Below are 19939 nucleotides of genomic sequence, written 5' to 3' on the forward strand. Positions count from 1 at the left end.
TATCAGAAAGTGGCGGGTTATGGTTCTTGTGCATGGCACCTCTCCTCAGCTATATTTATACACCCATAAAGTTTCATGTTGAAAACTTATATTGAGTTTCTGAGATAAAGCACTGAAAAGTTTGTGAGTGATTGCACTGACAGACAGACCAACGGTACGTTTAAGTATATTTAGCGTACCCGGGGTACATTAAAGTATACTTAAGAGTACACAGGGTACTTTAAAGCATTACCCGAGCCGAACCAACAATTACCAATCGAGCTTATTGACATATTAAATAAATGATGAATGTGGTAACTATGATTGTGTGAAATATAATACAATAGTTTTCCTGAATTGATATATATATAATCTGAAAATATTTTCTTAAATCAATGTTGTATCTTTGTATTAAAAAACTGCAACACTCAGGACTGGAAATTAGGCATTACCATATTTCTTTACAACGTAATGCATGTACATCATCGATATATATAACATTTAAAACGAAAATCGTTTTAAAATTCAAATGTTTGCATGGTGTTAGAACTACTGTTTTGATATCTTTGTTGTGAACAATGTGTTTAGGTTCAACGTCCGAAAAAAAGATGTCCGAAAATAACTGCAATAACTGCAAGCTGTTAAAACGCGAAATTAAGTTGAATTGAAACAATAATGCGTTAAATATTATTTTTCATCAATCTGACATTTTTCACGGCGACTGATCAGAGCAATATCACGGGGGTACTGTGAAAATCGTCAGAACTCACGATCTGACAATATTAACGCTACACCGGTCTATTTCGTTTCCGTAGAGATAGCTTATGTCGTCCGTTTGTAAGCTCAAATTTGATTGGCTGACGGGTTCAATGGCTTATTCTAAAAATAAATGCTGATCGAGCAGCATATTGCTGCTCGAGCAGGAATTTTGCTGCTCGAGCAGCATTTAAATGCTGCTCGACCAGTAAATTGCTGCTCGAGCAGCAATATGCTGCTCGAACAGCACTTAAATGCTGCTCGAGCAGCATTTTTTTCTGCTCGAGCAGAAGTTAAAGTTTCAACCCCTTTGGTGCGCCATACATGTTGGTGTCATGATTTTGATCAACGGAAATAACCACTGGTGAGAAGCATCAAGCAAATCTGGTAAACAGAAGAGCATACTTAAATGTTCACTGTGGAGAATAGATAGCTAAGTATTGATATTATGTACATCCTAGTTCATGCATACAACTACAACCAAATTAAACATGATAAAGAGTAAACAACTGTACAGTCATATCAGATAATCACTAAAAAATATTATATTTATTCGCCGTTCAGGGTTAATACAAACAGGGCGAATTGTTATCAGAAAGCACAAGTTGGACTGCAACATTCATGCTTACAAGAAAAGCCTAGTAAGGCAACATTAATGTTATAAAATGATCTACAACATAATATGTTTGCGTATTTTAATACACAGGGGTGTCAATTGTCCCAAATTTGAAATCCGGAAAATTAGGCCGTAGGATGAAGGGAAGAGAGGGCGCAACCCCCCTAGCCCTAGCTTATTGTTCTTTTTTTATAGTCTTTCTAGGTGCAATTTCTGGTGAGTAAAATGCGAAATATTATAAACCAAACCATCCATAACACCGCAGGTGTATTTGTCATTCTAAACAAATGATATTAAGAACTTCGAAATTAAATTTAAATCAACAAACCAGCGAATCCGAAAACAACTGTCCGAAAACATGTTGCGATACATCATTTGCAAATGAAATAAAATATGCATATCGTTTGACTGCAGAAAATGAAAACCAGTAACCAGTAACCAAGCAAATACGCAGTCAATATATAATTTGATTAACATATTGTTTTAAAATATGATATTGCAGTGCTTTACTTAGCCAGTTACTGCTCTTGTCAGTGCCAGCCGCTTACCAATCAGAAATCAATAAATAAAATCGGTACCAGGCGCAAATGTCCGGAATGCCGATGATGCTATAACAATATTCGTTCTGAAATGATCCCGCACTAAAAGAATTTTGTCCCTACCCCCACCCGCCTTAAACAAATTCATCGGATTTACATTCACCTCAAAATCAACCCTGGACGGCTCAAATCCGAATTTCCGGAATAATCCGGAAAATTGACACCCCTGAATGCAATAACATTAAGGATGTTTCTTATAGGTTGTTCATATTTGTATCACAAAGAAGTTTTGCCTAATTGCTCCAGATGTATATTTTTGTTGTTAAAAACAATAAACCAAAAAGAAATGTAATGAAATACAGTGTAGGTAAATTACATGTATTTAATCACAAAAATAAGGTCTATGCCCTGATTTTTTTTTACTTTTTAGCAATTAAGCAATATCAAAGGGAAGGTAAAACGCTGCCATTTGAAAAACTCAGATACGAACAGAAAATGAACGTAAAACCAAATAAATACATCACTATCAAAACTTATTTCTTGCCATTATTTAAGTTGCAGAATGCAGGGAACACATTTACGTGATTGTTGTGTTATGCAGCGAACACATTGACCTGATTGTTGTATTATGCATCAAACGCATTTACATGATTGTACGATGCAGCAAACACATTCATCTGATTGCTGTTTGATGCAGCAAACACATTGACCTGATTACTGTGTTATGCAAAGAACACATTGACCTGAGTGTTGTATTATGCAGCAAACACATTGACCTGATTGTATGATGCAGCAAACACATTTATCTGATTGCTGTGTAATGAAGCAAACACATTCATCTGATTGTTGTATTATGCAGTGAACACATCGATCTCGTTGTTGCATTATGCAAATAACACATTTACCCAAGTGTTGTATTATGCAGTGAACACATTGGCCTGATTGTATTATGCAGCAAACATGTTTATTTGATTGTTGCTTTATGCAGCAAACCCATTGATCTGATTGTTGTATTATGTAGCAAACACAATTCAGTGATTATTTTCCTTCTTTGGACACCCAGTCCGGCAAACGGACCTGCTCCCAATGACCTACGGACCCGTTCCCAAAATGAACCGGACCCGTCCCAATTTCCGATAAATACAAACAAATCCCAATCAAAATTGAGTAAACAATCCCAGAAAACGCCATTCCAGTTTTAAAGCAAATTCTGGAAATATTTACGATAAAAGTTCTCATAAATTTCAAGAAATACAAACATTCGACATTTTTCTTAAGTGTCAAATAAATTTTGGCATTTGTTTCTATTTAAATATGTGATGAAATAACGTCCAATCGGTCGTTTTTTTTTCCACTTAACACGCGTAAATCGCCAACGTGATGTTCATGTTTTAATACAACACAAAATACACCCACACTTTCCATGTGACCTTCTAATGTCTGCATAATTTTTGCACGCTTTTTATTGACACAAAGGAGACAAACGATAAAGCACTGTTTATTTGATGCTAAAATTTAATTGTTAATGTCGCGTTAGCATTAAAATTCGGAAGCGTGTTTCAGATTACAAATTGAATAATGCTCATTTGAGAATTGAAACGTAAAAGTAATAACTATGAAAGTAGCGTAAATCTAGATTTCGACGCTACACAAATGTACATGTTGGTGTATATCTTTGCACTCCATCCGCCGCAAACGTATGCGGCTGATGTATTCTGTGAAAGTACGCGAGGTTAATACAGACTCGGCGTCATCGCATGGATCGATGCCGCGTGCCTCGGCAATACGCCGCATGAACATATGACGCAGCGGCCGAGTACTAACATTCTGGCCGTGGCCTGACCGAGGATAATGTTTGTTCCGCGGTGGCTGCACTGTACGTATATGTTATTGCAAACCAGTCTGAATTTTCTTACGCTTCTGGCAATATACGCCATGAGTCACAATAGTAAGTATTACAGAAAGAAATTAAAACATACTGAAGTCAAAAGCAAATTGTTATGCAATGTTAGTAAAAAGTTCATCAATCTGCACAGAGAAATGAAACAGACTCAGACAAGGCACACTTAGTGCTCCAATAAGGCTATGCAGCCTGGGGTGTCTCAGGACTCTCATCAGCCCAGTAAGACACCATTCTTGATATATTTAACCCTTTGAGTGCTGGAACCGGATTTTGAAGGCCTTTGCAAACAGTTTGGATCCAGATGAGACGCCACAGCACGTGGCGTCTCATCAGGATCCAAACTGTTTGCTATTCTGATAGTATTCTTTGAAAAAAAATCGAAGAAAATGCTTATTTTAGAAATTCAGCAGACAACATTTTAGCAGAAGACAAATTTCCCAGCATTCAAAGGGTTAAAGCAGATAAAAACAGAGAACTCTGTAAAAATCTGTGTTCGGTTAGCATGTTGTTGTTTTTGCAAGACTGTGAATAAAAGTTTATGTTGCTTTCCTGTGTCATTTAAAGCTGAAAAAAGTTATACAAAGTCATTAAAATACCATTCTTCAATTGGTACAATTCGAAGCTTGATTTTTCCCAATTGGAAGATTTCGAGACTTGTTTTTTTTCACAATTTGGTGGTTTCATGACGTGAAAAATTCCCAATGGCAAGTTAATACCTGGCCCATTCCCAATTGGGTAAAAAAATCACTGCAATTTGAACTAATAATTTAGTAAATCAGTTGTATTATGCTCAAAACACATTTGCCTGATTGGTGTATTAATTTATGCACCTAACAAAATGACCTGATTGAGTTGTCTTATGCAGCAAATGAACTGACCCCATTTTCAAAATCTCAATTTAAATAGGTTTATGTTATTTCATTATCTTCAAGGCTGTCCAGTTAGTGCAGTGGTTGGTACATGCAATTCTCACTTCTGCAACCTGAATTCAATCCCCGTTCCCAGGACATGTGAGTTTAGTAGGTGATCTCCATACCAGACAGGTGGGTTTCCTCAAGACACTCCGGTTTGCACCCACAGCATAAGACCATACCAAAACTGAATAACTTTCAGTAAAACCTAAATACACATGTAGCTGGAAACTGAAGCTTTAAATTAAAATTAGTTTCCACTTTCGTGAGTCTAGTAATCAGATTAGATAGGAGTGCTGGGACACTCACAAAATGCAACCCTGAAGGACCTCATAAAGTTCAAAATACACACACATTATGCATGATTATGATCATTCATTTTTTATAACAACCCCACTTCAAGTTACATAGATCACGTTTGAACAAAGCATTAGCATCAGTTAGTTCTCAGTATTTAACATTCTTGCCAATCCTTCTTAAGAGTAATAATAATTATTTGTGTCTATCTTTAATCTCACACACACACCAGGAATGTAAGCATGAAAGAACCACAATAGAAAACCATGAGAATACAGCTACAGTCTATATTACATGAAAATATTCTAGTCTGATCAGGATATAGATTAATCAAACATTATGGCATATTCACATTATTCAGGAATTGGCTACACTATTTTATTTTACCATTGTAAATGAAAGTGAGATATTGGAGTAATGACAGTCCAAGGAAGACAACTCAAAATTTAAAATTGTACCAAACATTTACCATTGGAAATGGAAGTGAGATATAATACCAGTAACGCAAGTCCAAGAGAGACAACTCAAAATTAAAAATTGTTCCAAACTTCTCTGTTTGTGGAGGAATTATAAGTAAATTCACTTCATTGAATTTTTAAAGTTTTTCATGTCTTTATAAAACTGAAGTACATACTGCATATACTTTTAGACCTGAACTAAAGACATGAATGATGCCATAGAGATGCTTGAATGTTAGAAGTTAATAAATGAAATTTATGAAAAAGACCTGATTTAAAATAATTGTACTTAATGGATACAAGTTATACATAAAAGCTTGATAATGACTTGACAACTTAAGATTGACTGCAATGAATAATTGTCTAAAATTACAATTTTAAACACAAATTGATAACATCTTACACATACACACAGTATCAAATCTGGATTTTTTCTTTATTGGGTTACAGGTTTTTTTTACCACTTTTTGGGAAGATAGCCCATGGCTTTGGAATTGGGAATTTTATCGGCATTTTCATGAAATTGGGAAAATAAATTCATTGGCCTTTTTTTTCCAAACGAAAAGTCCACTGATTAGGGAAATACTAAATTTGATATAACTCTTTATAATCATTCAAATTAAAAGAACAAAATCATAAAATACTTTGTTAGATGTAATTGAATTAAACATGAGATAAAATACGCATTAGACACTTCTTTCTAAAAAAAAAAAAAAAAAAAAAAAAAAATGTTTTTTTTTTTTGGAAATTGGGAATTTTTGGCCACATTTTGGGAAAAAAGTATACTTTTTGGGATTGGGAACATAGCCGAATTTCGGCTATAAAATCGGGCCAAAAAAACCCTGGGTTAGGACTGACACTTTTCCAGTTTTTTAAACTTCTTTCCTGGCGCTTCAATTAAGATGTCAAACAATTTTACTTGAAATGACAGGCACATTTGACACCAGACAATAACTGACCAAAATAGCATTTGAACCTCACTTGAACACGCAAACTGTGATTGGGCTGCATGCCACTGAGGCTGTGGCTGTTATTGATATGAATGTAATCTTACCTGACACAACTTGGCTGGTGATTCTTGACTTGACAACTATCCGAGGCACAGTCACTTTCACTTAAACAGGAGGGAGGTAAGTTCAGGTCCAGTGTATGGCTTGAATTTTATTTTTGCTGCTCATTAGACAACCACTTTCACTTCCAACTTAACAGGAGGGAGGTCAGTACAGGTCCAGTGTTTGGCTTGAATTCCGTTTCTGCTACTCACTAAATAACTATCACAACCACTGTCACTTCGACAGGAGGGGGCCAGTATAGTGTCAAGTGTTTAGCTTGAGTAACATTTCTGCTGGTCACTATATAACTGTTCCAACATTTGTCACTTCCACCTAGACAGGAGGGAGGTCCATGAATGTCCAGCGTCTGGCTTAAGTTATATTACTCTTGCATAAAAAGCTAAGCCCCTTGCTTGCCAAAGTGTCCTCTGTACATCAACTGTGTTTTCAAAAGAGAAACATAATAAGCTAATTAATTATTACTCAAAAAGTTGAACACAACTCAGTGATTACATATTATTAATGCCTTAATACCTGTTCAGCCATCAAGGGTCTCACAGTCAATTATGACCACGTCAAACATCACTGACAACCAAGGCCTGTGGTTTAAAAGAGATCATAGTCAGAGTTGATAATGTATCTATGGACATAAGTCCACAGGTATGTAATGAACATCATAAATTATAATTATATCATTTAAAAAACAACTATAAAAAATCAATCATTTGGGTTATAAATAATCAAAATAATAAATCTGTACAGTAACTGTAAAAAGAACTTCAATTCTTGGTATGGAAATATATAATATGAGATTTATAATTATATAAATTACTTCCCTTGAAAATAATTGTCTGTAACAAATCTCTATTTTTAGTAGCAAATAATTAAAAGCCACTACCTTGACTGTAGATTCACCACTCAAAATGTGCAGCTCCATGAGATACACATGTATGCCAAATATATAAAGTGGCTATGTTCAATATTGAATAATTTTCTCCCTTTTTAAAGCTTATTACTTCCCTTAAATCTGTTTTTTTTTACCGTAGACCATAAAGGATGACCTTGCACTTTTACCACAATGTGTTTGTCAGCAACACAATGCCGCCTACTGCGCCACCTTGATTTATTTAACAAAAATATATACGTTGGCAGGTCAGATAACCATGTCCATTTAAAGCTTATTACTTCCCTTGACTTTGTTTTTTCGACCCTAGACCTTGAAGGATGATGTAAACCTTGAAATTTTACCACTCAAAATGTGCAGTTCCATGAGATACACATGCATGCCAAATATCAAGGTGCTATCTTCAATATTTACAAAGTTATGGCCAATGTTAAAGTTTTTTTCGGATGGACAGACAGACTGACATACTGACATGCTGTCTGACGGACAGTTCAACTGTTACACATGTTATATGCCACCCTACCTGGGGCATAAAAACATCTTATTGAAATCAAGTCACCAATATTGCTACCTGATTTTGTTCGGGAGGGTGTGGGGAGTGTTTTTATCATAGCCACTGATATATTTCAATGTTTTATTAAAGGTTTATTATATATAAGTATAAAACTGAAATCAAATAACATTTAGCTAAATCACATATGTTGCTATGTCTGTAATACATGGACATCAAGGATAAAGGATATAGAAATAAAGACAGGTGTAAAATTGCGAAGCTTTAGAATGAAAAAAAATGAAGCTTATAAAAATACTTGTGTTTTGTGTGTCCTTGGATATTAAAGAGCCATATAAATATTGCATTTATCAGTGGCGCTATTGCTTTTGAGGTTATTCACTCTGTTTATTTTCATGCTTGAATTTTGACAGAGCATAATTATGAAAAGTTAGTGTGCACAGAATGCTTTGCAACATAATCACCCTTCTCATAAGCTATCCAATGTCACGCAGCACATCTGATTAAGTTTTATTAAAACATTATTATAATTTTTTTTTAAAGAAGAAACATAAATACAATGCTGAATAAAAAGAAAGACAGTTGGCAAGAAAACAAATTTCGCTGAATAAAAATCAATGAATTGAGTTGTCGAACATTTACTAGATGCAATAACGTGCTATATTATTTCTACTTTAAAATCTCTTATCAATGGAATTGTAACATTAAGTCCAAACAATGCAACATTGAATGATAAACCTTCATTGAACTATTTAATTGTCGTAAAATCCATGTCAAACTTGTTTAATTACACACTGTTTGCCATGCAATAGCATTTAAACTGTAAGAGCGAAAACAACTTGCATAGGCAACCTTATTCATGTGTTATCACAACAAAGGAAGATGAATCTATTGCGATTGACAATAACACTGCTGTTTTTACACTTTTTTCTGCTTCACTATGCACTTTTTGGGGGAATTTCTTAAGAAAACCAAACGAATGATAACATGTATGGAATATGAATACATTTGAATCATTTTATTTGAAGTACGATTTGATAATGTTTTTTATTTTCTCATGTTTGTTTTTTTTTGTTTCATTGTTCAATTCACAGTTAAACAAAATACACCAATTTAATTGAGTTGAAGTAATTTGGGGGATTATAGTTCTTAATATAAACAATTATCACCGTTATTAGCACGCTGATGGATTTAGAGCATGTTTTGAAGGGACCTTACAAATGCCATAAAATGTATGGAATATGAATAAATTTGGATTATTTTAGCTTTGTTGCGTTTGTTTTTGTTTTCATTGATCTTATATTGATCGTAAAACAAAATACATCAGTTAAATTAATGTGATGTCATCAGGAGATTCTGCTTTATAATCGCTAAAACAAAATATAAAAAAACAGCTAAATATAACAAGAAATATCTTTACAATAGATATTCGGCGAAAATGCTTACTTTGAAATAAAATTTAAATATGTAAGTGTCTAATAAATTAAATTGGAAACAAACATTCATCTATTGCATGCTTTGACATTTTGGCATATTTACCCCATGAAGTGTGTGTTATTATAGTCATACATTCAAATCACACTTTTATAGCCGCATCATGCAACATGGGCTTAAGGCGTTTTGGCCAGGCTAGGTCAAGCCCATCCCGCGCACTTGCACAGTCTGGTCAGAGGCGAAGCTTTAAAATCACTCAAAGTTGTTATGGTCTCATTATGTTTCTCCTGACCAGACTGCAAGATGCGTAGGCTGGGTGGGCTATAGCTATGATGGGCACATATGGAATACAACCAAATTTTGCATGATGCGAGTCTTTAACGATCTAATTGGGCATTGTAAATGGCACATTTTAGCATAATGCTTTTCAATATAACATTGAATTCAAAAAAGCAAACTTAAAAAATAGGGTAGCCTATTCAGAAGTTCCGGAACGATTTCCAGAGGTGCTGACCAAGTACAGCAAACATCTGTGTTTAGATAATTAAACGATTTCCCTATTATCTAGACACTATTTCAGTAGTGTTTTTAGATCATCTTGTCTATCAACACTGCGTTTATTGATAGTCAATTAAGTATTCTTCTGACAATTTAGTGACCGAGTAGAGACCCTGAAATTCTGCAAGATGGATTTTAACGTATAATTGTAATTGGGCAACAATTTGTATGTATATGTCGTTTCAACATGCAGAGAGTAGTCCGAAATGCCTCAAACTGAACAGTGTAACATGCTTTACGCTGTGCACAGACGAAATGATGTGACCAAAGTTCAAGGGATTTCTCTATTAAATAAACCAATTAAATATTTGAATGTATTCAATCACATCTGCTGGTGTTATCTTTATCTAATGGTCATTAAAGATGAAAAGCAGGGTAAAAATCAGCAACGCCCAAAAAGCGCATTAGTGTTCTTATAATACCAATGTTATTAAAAGGTAAGTGACTGGTTAACACCCTGTGAACTGCTAGGGTAACATGTGTACATAATGCATCAACAACAAAGTACGTGTAAACAGCCGCTGCCTTTATGACTACCTAATTCATGAGTAAAAAGTATTGCTCGCTGATTTATTTTTCATTTATTTTCATCAATTATCTCTTTGCATAATTTGAAATAGTTTATGGTGTCAAAATGATAAAAGTTTTCTAAAGGGCATATCCATCATGAATTATATTCTTAGTGTGATAGGTATCATCAATATTCCAACAATGTTTATATAATATAATGGTGATTGCAAATTTTATTTGATATAAACTCAGTCTTGGATGTAACCATTTCATTTTGAAATCTACATAAATGAGTCTCTGGGACTCACATATTTTTAAACAATGGGTCCAAACTGAAAACAGATTGTGTCTTTGTAAATTTGTTAAATAATCTACTTTACATGATACACCTTAGCCAGGGGCTCTTTTAAATTATGCAATTTTACAGCTAAAAACAGAAATATGTTTATAGCAAGTGAAATCTGTATTTGTTTTACTTTTAATATTAAACAGTGAAACATACAACATCTTAAACAGAGAACTTTTAACATCTTTAACAATTTGGACTGACTAGACTTTTAATAAATTGGATGACCAGTGTTTATAATTATTTGGTCAAAATTAGCCCTTTCAAACATTGTGACAAAATACAATTTCTCTTTTGGTCAAAAGGTTTACAACTTCAATACAGCTTTAGTGTAACAACACTCATACTGTATTTAAGGTGTATAGCCTTCTCGCTTGGTTTTTTCTCCAAACAGAGAGAGCTTTTACCACAAATTCATTCAGGGCAAAATTGCACAACTTCACACTCATGAGTTTGCCTTCTTTCCCTACAGTTAACCTGTTCCTGAATTTGGTCAAGACCTTATTCTTTATAGAAAAACCCCTCTCACATCCTGCAGTATAAATAGCAGATGTCTGTGTTGTCATATGTACTTACATTCTACATAACATAGGACGGAATACTGTACGACCTGTATCACTTTTATGTATGTACCGTATACAAATAAAAGATGCTATTTTTTTCAGAAATTGCAAATTTTAATTGTCACTAAAGAAACACCAACACTGCTCAATTAATCCAGAAAAGTATAATAACGTCGCTTTCCTAAATAAATAATAAGTGTTCAGCACACAACAGACGAACGCAAACTGTGTTTTCCGCCGTTTATTCTTCATATGTAAACCACATAGTTTACATCGAGGCTGTGTTATCGATAAATATCTACACAGCGAGTTTAAATTGTTCAGGATCAATTTTGAAAAGCATTTTTGGTCGCATTTTCTTTGTTTACCATCCGGGACAGCAAATTAAACATCCAATGAACTTTTAATAAAACGCCGTAACTGATTGGATAATTGATATATTTCAACCAATCAAAATACGCGTACTACATTCCTAATGTAGTAAAAAGACTTCCGTTCTACTTTTCAAAACGGTGTTGACATGTGTTTTGCTTATATCCACAAATCGTACTCAGTATCATGTACAACTTTGACGATGTTGAAAATCAGAGTTTTTAAACAATGCGTCCCGAAAACGCACATGTTTGAGAATGATGCGTCCCCAGAAAAAACATGCGTCTGACATGCGGGACGCACAGCAAAATGAATCACTGCTCATACATGCCAGATTTTTTTAAGGTCCAAAGCGGGACATTCCATAAAAAATTGTCGGGACATTTGACCAAAAAGCAGGACACCTTAAACGATATATCATTCCACCTTTACTGTAGTCAGTATAGTACTAACAAAAACTCTTGATACTTTTATTCAAGACACATCTGATATGAAGCATGAAGTCTAAAACATAACAATAACAGTTTTATTAAATAAGACAATAGCAAACAATTAAGATAATATTCATCTTTTTAGAGTACAAAATCTGGAACATAACGACAACAATACTCATTATATTACTTTCAATGGCAAACATTAACGCATGGGAGGCTATCCAGTACACTGAAAGTACGGGTTACAGTAAACTTACTTGTCAATTGTCGCGGCTTAATTGGAGTAGGGTCAAACTGTCATGCATAGCACCTCGTTGTTTTTAGCTTAATTGGAGTAGGGTCAAGCTGTCATGCATAGCACCTCGTTGTTTTTATTACAATTACACCCAATTACACTAGACAGGATGGGTATCACTTATTGGACTGTTTGTTGCGATTTTGGTATATTGCAAATTCGGATTATCCCGCTATTTTGGAAATAAACATTGAATGTAAAAGACTCACTAATGACATAGAGTTAATTTTACAAAACAATTTTTTTGTAAACGTTTCAAACAAAGACAAAAACAAACACATTTTAACATTTATTTCATTATAATACAATTATCGATAGCAATAAGCGACCACTATCTTGAAGACCACCATGGTGTAAATGCCTGATAAAAACAATAATTAGCCAATAAATGCTGATAAGGTGTCATAAACAACACTGGTACACACGAGAAGTAGAATCGGATTGTTAATTGGGGGCAATAAAGGGATTAGCGGTGGTAAGTGTTAGCGAAACAGAGCTTGAATAGCGAATTTTATTGGGAACCTATAGACCTTACATCATTTACCAATCTTCTCTATTTGTCAAGGAATTATACGCTTATGATAGGTTTTTCATTAACTTAATGGAATTTAAGAAGTATTTACTATTTTTATGTAACATGCTTAAATGTTAGATGTAAACATATAGAATTTATGAAACAATGATTCAAAATAATTTGACTTAGTTGATACAAGTGATTAATAGCATGCTTGAAAATGACTTGATAATTGATTATGCTAACTTACAACTAACAACACTGCGATGAATAATTGTCTAAAATTACAATGTTCAACACAAATTTACGACACACAGTATCACATATGGATTTTTTCTCAATTGGGCTAGAACTGAAAACACATGTCCATTTTTTTAAACTTCTTTCCTGTGTTACCAAAACATGACAGGCAACAAACATTTGACAGAGGACAATGACTGATCACAATAGCACATATCTAAGAACGTTCACCTCAGTTGAGCACGAGCTCTGTGATTGGGCTGCATGCCACTGAGGCTGCGGCTGTTATTGATATCAATGTAATCTTACCTGACAAGATTTGGTTTGTAATTCTTGACTGGACAGCTATCCCAAGCATAGGCACTTCCACCCAAACGGGAGTGAGGTCAATACAGGTCCACTGTTTGGCTAAAGTTCTATTTCCACTACACACTAAACAACTATTCCAACCACAGTCACATCCACCTAGACAACTTGGATGTCACCACATGTCCAGCGTCTGGCTTGAGTTCCATTTCTGTTGCTCACAAGACAACTATTTCAACCCCAGTCACTTCCACGTAGACAGTACAGTTTCAGTGTCTGGCTCAAGTAACATTCTTGCTATTCACAGAACATGAGTCCCTTCTGTACATCATCTGTGAACAAACAAAACAAAAATGAATAAGCTAAATGATCTAATTTGTGTAAACAAAATTATTTGCAAAGAAATCCGTTTTGTTCTAGGAGTACTTAGTAGACCACCTGTTTGGGCATTACATGTTTTCCTATAAGGCAAGCTCTTTTGATGCATTATTAATAACTCAAAATCATGAACCACTGTATCACAAAATGTTTTTAAGCGAAGCATTTTGTTTATGCTTTATAATAAAGTAGAATTGTCCCATTATCAGGATGTAGATGTGGAGGACACAAAATGCTTGATGTGACATGCTGCATAATCGCCAGTACCTCTTTGGGATACATGAACGCCTTCAACGTGATGACCGCAGGACTCAACCTGCCTGTTGTGTGAAGGTGATCCATGTTAGATTTCTAAGTCTTATTGGCAACTATTTGTTTCATGAGGAGGAGTAGAATGGTAAAAATGGAAGTTTTTAATCCTCAATAATTATATGCTTGTAGAATTGTTCAGTCCTTTTTTTACACAGAAATCAGTTTATAAAATTATTATTAACACAGCTTTTTAAGTCATATTGTTGAAAACTGTTTAATATTTAAGTGGAAAATGTTTTTTTACAAATTAAACACATTATAAAATAATGTAATATAATTTATTGCATTATTATTTAAATAATACCAACATAAAGCAAAATGAAATCCAAATGTACTGTTTATTAATCATTATGTATTTATGTATCTTATTCTTTTATCAGAACTATAACAGGGGCATTTTTACAGCATTTCTCACACAAAATTGGCAGTTCAAATATAGACATCAGGCTTTTTCCGCCCTATGCCACGGGTCCAAAATTCGGCCCCATTCCCAATGCAAATCTGGTTGTTTTTTCCCAATTGAATTTTTTTTTCCCAATTCAAAAAAAAAAAAAAAAAAATTTTTTTTTTTTTTTTTTACCTTAAAATATATAAGTTAACCTGATCCGGTGTAGAAAATAGAAAGTGTTGCATAATTATCTATTGCCTTGAATTTGTTTTAAAAACTGTAAAATATGTTAATGATTATTTAAGACTTTCCTTATTTTCCTCAAAATCCGGCGCTTCGCACGATTTTTTTCACCTCAAAAAAGGCCAGGCCTTTTCCCAAAATTCAGATTAAAAAACCTGCACTTATCTCACATGTTCATAATACTTTGTAAAATGTTAATAATATTAAAGTTATCAAAATAGTCGTTATTTACCAGTTAACGGCTTCTTTGAAATATAAGAAACACTATTTACATGCGATAATTTTTCCCAATTGAGCCAATTTTGCGAATAATTTTTTTCCCAAAATGGGGGTTTTCACGACGCAAAATTCCCAAAATTCCAGTGTGGCGTATTCCCAAAATGTAGCGGAAAAAGCCTGGACATGTATTTGAACAACGCATATTCCAAATTTTCCAACAGTTTTAGCTCGCAACAATATTCATAGTATTTTGTTTAAAATACCATTTCAAACTGCTATCAAATGTATACTCATCTACCAGGGGTTTTTCAGCACTGTCTGCGTCTATGGAAAACGGAGGCATTCCCAATGCCAACGGACCTGATCTCAAACCAAAATTATAACAAAATTGTTTGTTTTTTTGGGGGGAGGGAGGGAAGAAAGAAGTGTCTTATGACTAATGATTATTAGATTATTAATGTTCCAACTCGTCCAACTGATGTGTATCATACCACCAAGCACTGCTGTGGTTGAGCAAGATTCATCACCATGAACCTGCTGTGCTCCCCATTTAACAGCACATTCACACAAAGCATACTTACTCATCTGATGCTTACCTGCATTTAAGGTCAAAATAACAAATACAAACTAATTTATTTGTTAAACCTCTGACTTATTTAAGCATGATAAATTCACAATGTTTTCCCAAAATGAGCCGAATCATCGAAGCGAAAATTCCCAAAATGGACAATTTTGTCGATGAAAAATTCCCAATTTGGTCAGACTCCTTTTCCGACAAAATCGCAGAAAAACCCCTATCTACAATTCTGTTAAGTTAAGCGGTTAATACATAAATTGACTTAGAGTACTACTGATTTTCCTTCGCCTGCTAGTTAATAAAAATGTATAACTTAGTGTTTCTTAAATGAGATTTCATGTGTGAAGACCCAAGCAATACGGTCAAATACTTATTTAGATCATAGCTGTCTATATATGCTTATTAACAGAGGTCTCGATCTGCAATTTTTGGGACCGAAATTTGGCCCCTTTTTCCCTGTCAAAAAGTTTATATAGTATCCCCATTTCAGACGAAAATTCACCCTTGGATTGAGAAAAAATATTTTTTTAGTGCTGTGTTACCTTTCAGCGCACCTGTTTTAACTGGTACCAGTTTCTGATTTAATAACAACACGTGGTTAAAAATACAGCATAAACGAAATGGCGGAAAGGCCAGGGATAATTTGGGAACCAAAGCTTATATATGGATATATTTTTGTCTTTTTTTTGTCATGTCGCATAATAAAAAATCATATCGAAAGAAAATTACCAAAGCCATTTCTAATTAATGCAAGAAAATTAACATTTTATTGAACCAGAAAACGCATAGATTCAAATTACCGGTAATGAAATCCACGAGGAGACAGAACTTAGCAAAACAAATGAAAATCAACAATGTTTCGATATCTTGACGTTGTTACCGCTTTTGAAATGTAATGAAAATGACAAGACACTGTCGTGTACTGAAATTGACAGCAAATCAATTATCTTTAAGTTTTAAACTGTGTTAACAGAAAGAAGATAATACAAACCAATAAATGATTTAAAAGGTATATATTTTGTATTCATATATAAATTGGTGGAAAATCCCCCTTTTTAAACAAACAATGCTAATTTTCCCCCACCTGAGGGTACAGGTACTGTTCCCCCAGACCAGGCAGACACCCCTGTTTAACTTTTGAATCATAATTCAGTTTAATTTTATATTTTATGATGTGTGGATTTTAAATGATGCATATTCTTTATACATAATATTGAACTAACATGTTATTATAATAGTTTGTTCACTTAACATTCGTGCAGTAATGTTTTGTAATGTGATATTATAATAAATAAAAATTTAGCAACTAGCTTCTCTTTTCTTTATGTTATTAGCTACCTCAATAGGCCGAGGGATATAGTTTTGGCATTTTCTGTCTGGAACACTTTCTTCACTGGAGCAATATCTCGGAACTGCTTGGACTGATTTCATGAAAACTTTACATGAACTTATATATCCTATTTAACATGAAGTGTGTCAAATGCTGTTGCAATCCAATTTCACATAGCGAGTAATGGCCCATTTTTTACTTGAAAATATTCGTCAGTTTTGTGTCTTACTTACAATAGCAGTGGACAACGACTGTTTCATGGTAAAAAAACAGTTTAATACTTTCTTAGCCTTTTGGGGCAAAACCTATGTAAAACATTAGATTTAATAAGAAAAAATCAGAAAAATAATTTCCCAAATAATGCTTTTGTCGATGAACATTCTTCTCAATTTGAAAGATTACGCTTCTCGAATAATCCCAATTTTGCTAGGTACTTTTTCCCAAAATAGACAGAAAAAGGCCTACTGCAGAAACCTGAGGGTGCTTGCGTTCGGGTAAATGAGATTTTCTTAGTAGTTGCAAGACATATATTTCTTATTCTGAAAGATGTTCATATTTAAATGGAAAGTAGGCTTGCACAATATGAAATAAAGGAAAGATGGGAAAAAATGCTTTAAGATTTGGTGGTTTGTTTATGGGTCTCTATGGCAGTATTGTCAGTTAGTTGCAATAATACAACTCCCAGCTATATCGACCCTTCGGGTCGCTGGAAGTTGCAACTGGTAAGATGATTTACCATAGAAATTTTACCGCCTGGATTCCGGGTACTAGTTTATTGATAAAATTAGCAACATAAACTATTTTCTGGCATGAATTAGCACAAATAGATTGTCAATATTTCTATAATTAGCAAATTAAGATAACTTACATGATATGGTGTGCTCGCAGAAGAAAGATTTTAATAAGTTTCAAACACGTCAACCGTAAATGCAAATGTCAACTTGTTTGCATATCGAACATTTTTTATTAACCAAAAGAAAAATTAAAGGTACGCACATGGTGTGTTTACAACATGTACCAATAATCGGTTAACCTATGCTTTTCTCCGAACATACAATTTATGTTTTTAAGAAAGTTTATTTTCAAATATTAAACATTTGTTTTAAATGGATAGAAATGTGCTATACAATTTGTTCAAATTTTAATTAATAATTATGTTAATTGTATATGAAATGCGGTCAGACAACAGACTTTTGGAAGAAACAACAGGAACGACGACCCTTAGATCAGCCGTAAGGGAATTATAATACAACAACATCTACAGCAGCAACATTTATTAGCTCTACAGCATACAATTGCTTTTAGCCATATATAAAATAGAAAATAACAAAAGTGCAATGCATGGATTATAAGAATTATGAAAACTAGGAATTAATAGAAATTACAAAAAAACACACTGATAAGTAAAATAAGTTGAATGACTTTCAATTGATAATGATTTATTCATCAGATACTTTAATAAGGTTAGACATAAATGAAGAATTCACTTCTTAGTAACATAAGAATTATAACTTTGATATTGAGTGTTATTCATTGAATTCTGAGATAGACATTATTATAAATTATAACATAAAGTAAAACACTGGAGCATGATTTTAGAACAATGATTTATATAAAACTAGGGTTTATTATCTGATTTGGGGGAAAGGGCCTGGCCTTTTTTGAGGGGAAAAATATCTCGCGAAACGCCGGATTTTGGGGGAAAAAATCACACAAAACGCCGGATTTTGGGGGAAAATAAGGAAAGTCTTAAATAATCAATTGCTGTAAAAACGCAGTCATAAGTCGGGGGGTATACTTTGGTACCAAAATTGAATATTTTGAGTATGTTCATAAGTCGAGTCAGAAATTTTCTGTTTACGAATTTCATAAACGGATGCCATTTTAAATGTACATGAAGTTGCGGTAGTATTCTATACATTGCACATGACATCACTGTGGAACTGTTGAACGTAGGCAAAGCCTCACAATTGTGTCCTTATTCTTACGCCATCGCGCACTAGTTTCTCACTTATACCAAACTCACGTTCAGCAGCACTGTTGTTATTTAAATTCTCCACAAACTCTATCACACGTATTTTAAATGCATTGTCATAAGCCTGGCGTTTGCGTTTGCCAGGCATTTTCAAAGATTTATCGTAAGTCCAGTTGTGTTTTTGTTTATCTAAATAATAAATGGTTGCACTCAATAATCCACGCTAGTAATTATCCACAAACTATTTTCAGCTTTTAATCCGATGAAACAATATTATTACTGTAATCCAATCTTTGTACTTTTAATCTGACTGTCAAAACAATTGATTAGTGTCTCGGTAAAACCTGTTTTTATAACAATGATTGACATACCCAAGAGACCGCTAACTCCACCTTTTTCTCTGAAACAGTTTCAAAGGCGGAGCTATACACGTGCTCAAGCATAATGGGACGATTGCAAGCGAGTTACAAACACGCGATTGGTTAAGCATATCGCTTCTCTAAACAAAGAAATCCAATATATGTATCCCGGAAAAAGCAACTTTTTGGAAAAACCCATTAATCTGCTGGTACAAATAAACATATTATAATTGACCCATTTATAATCCTTTCAAAATCACACACCGTATCAACCGTTATTATTTAAAGGAAGCTATCATTGGTTGATATAATGGACCAGCGTTGTTTGTACCGGGGTGATTAATGGGTTTTTCTAAACTCGTGCTTTTCCGGGATCAGTCTATTATGTCGGCGAGAAAGGTGTTCTTTATGGCTTCTTGACAGGAAACGGCTTTCCTTTGATGACGTCAAACTGTCGATATACACATATTGCGAATTTTCGCGAGATTTTAAATGATGTCCTTGATTCTTTGTTTACATGAACAGTAAAAAAACAACACCTGCTTACATGAAGACTTTGGATTAAATTATCAAAATAAAAACAAGAGTAATCGCAAACTGTGATTATATTCATTGGTAAGTATCAGTAAAAATACGACGTTTTGTTAGTCGTAAATCAAC

Source organism: Dreissena polymorpha, chromosome 1, assembly GCF_020536995.1.
Source record: "Dreissena polymorpha isolate Duluth1 chromosome 1, UMN_Dpol_1.0, whole genome shotgun sequence".
Classification (NCBI taxonomy): domain Eukaryota; kingdom Metazoa; phylum Mollusca; class Bivalvia; order Myida; family Dreissenidae; genus Dreissena; species Dreissena polymorpha.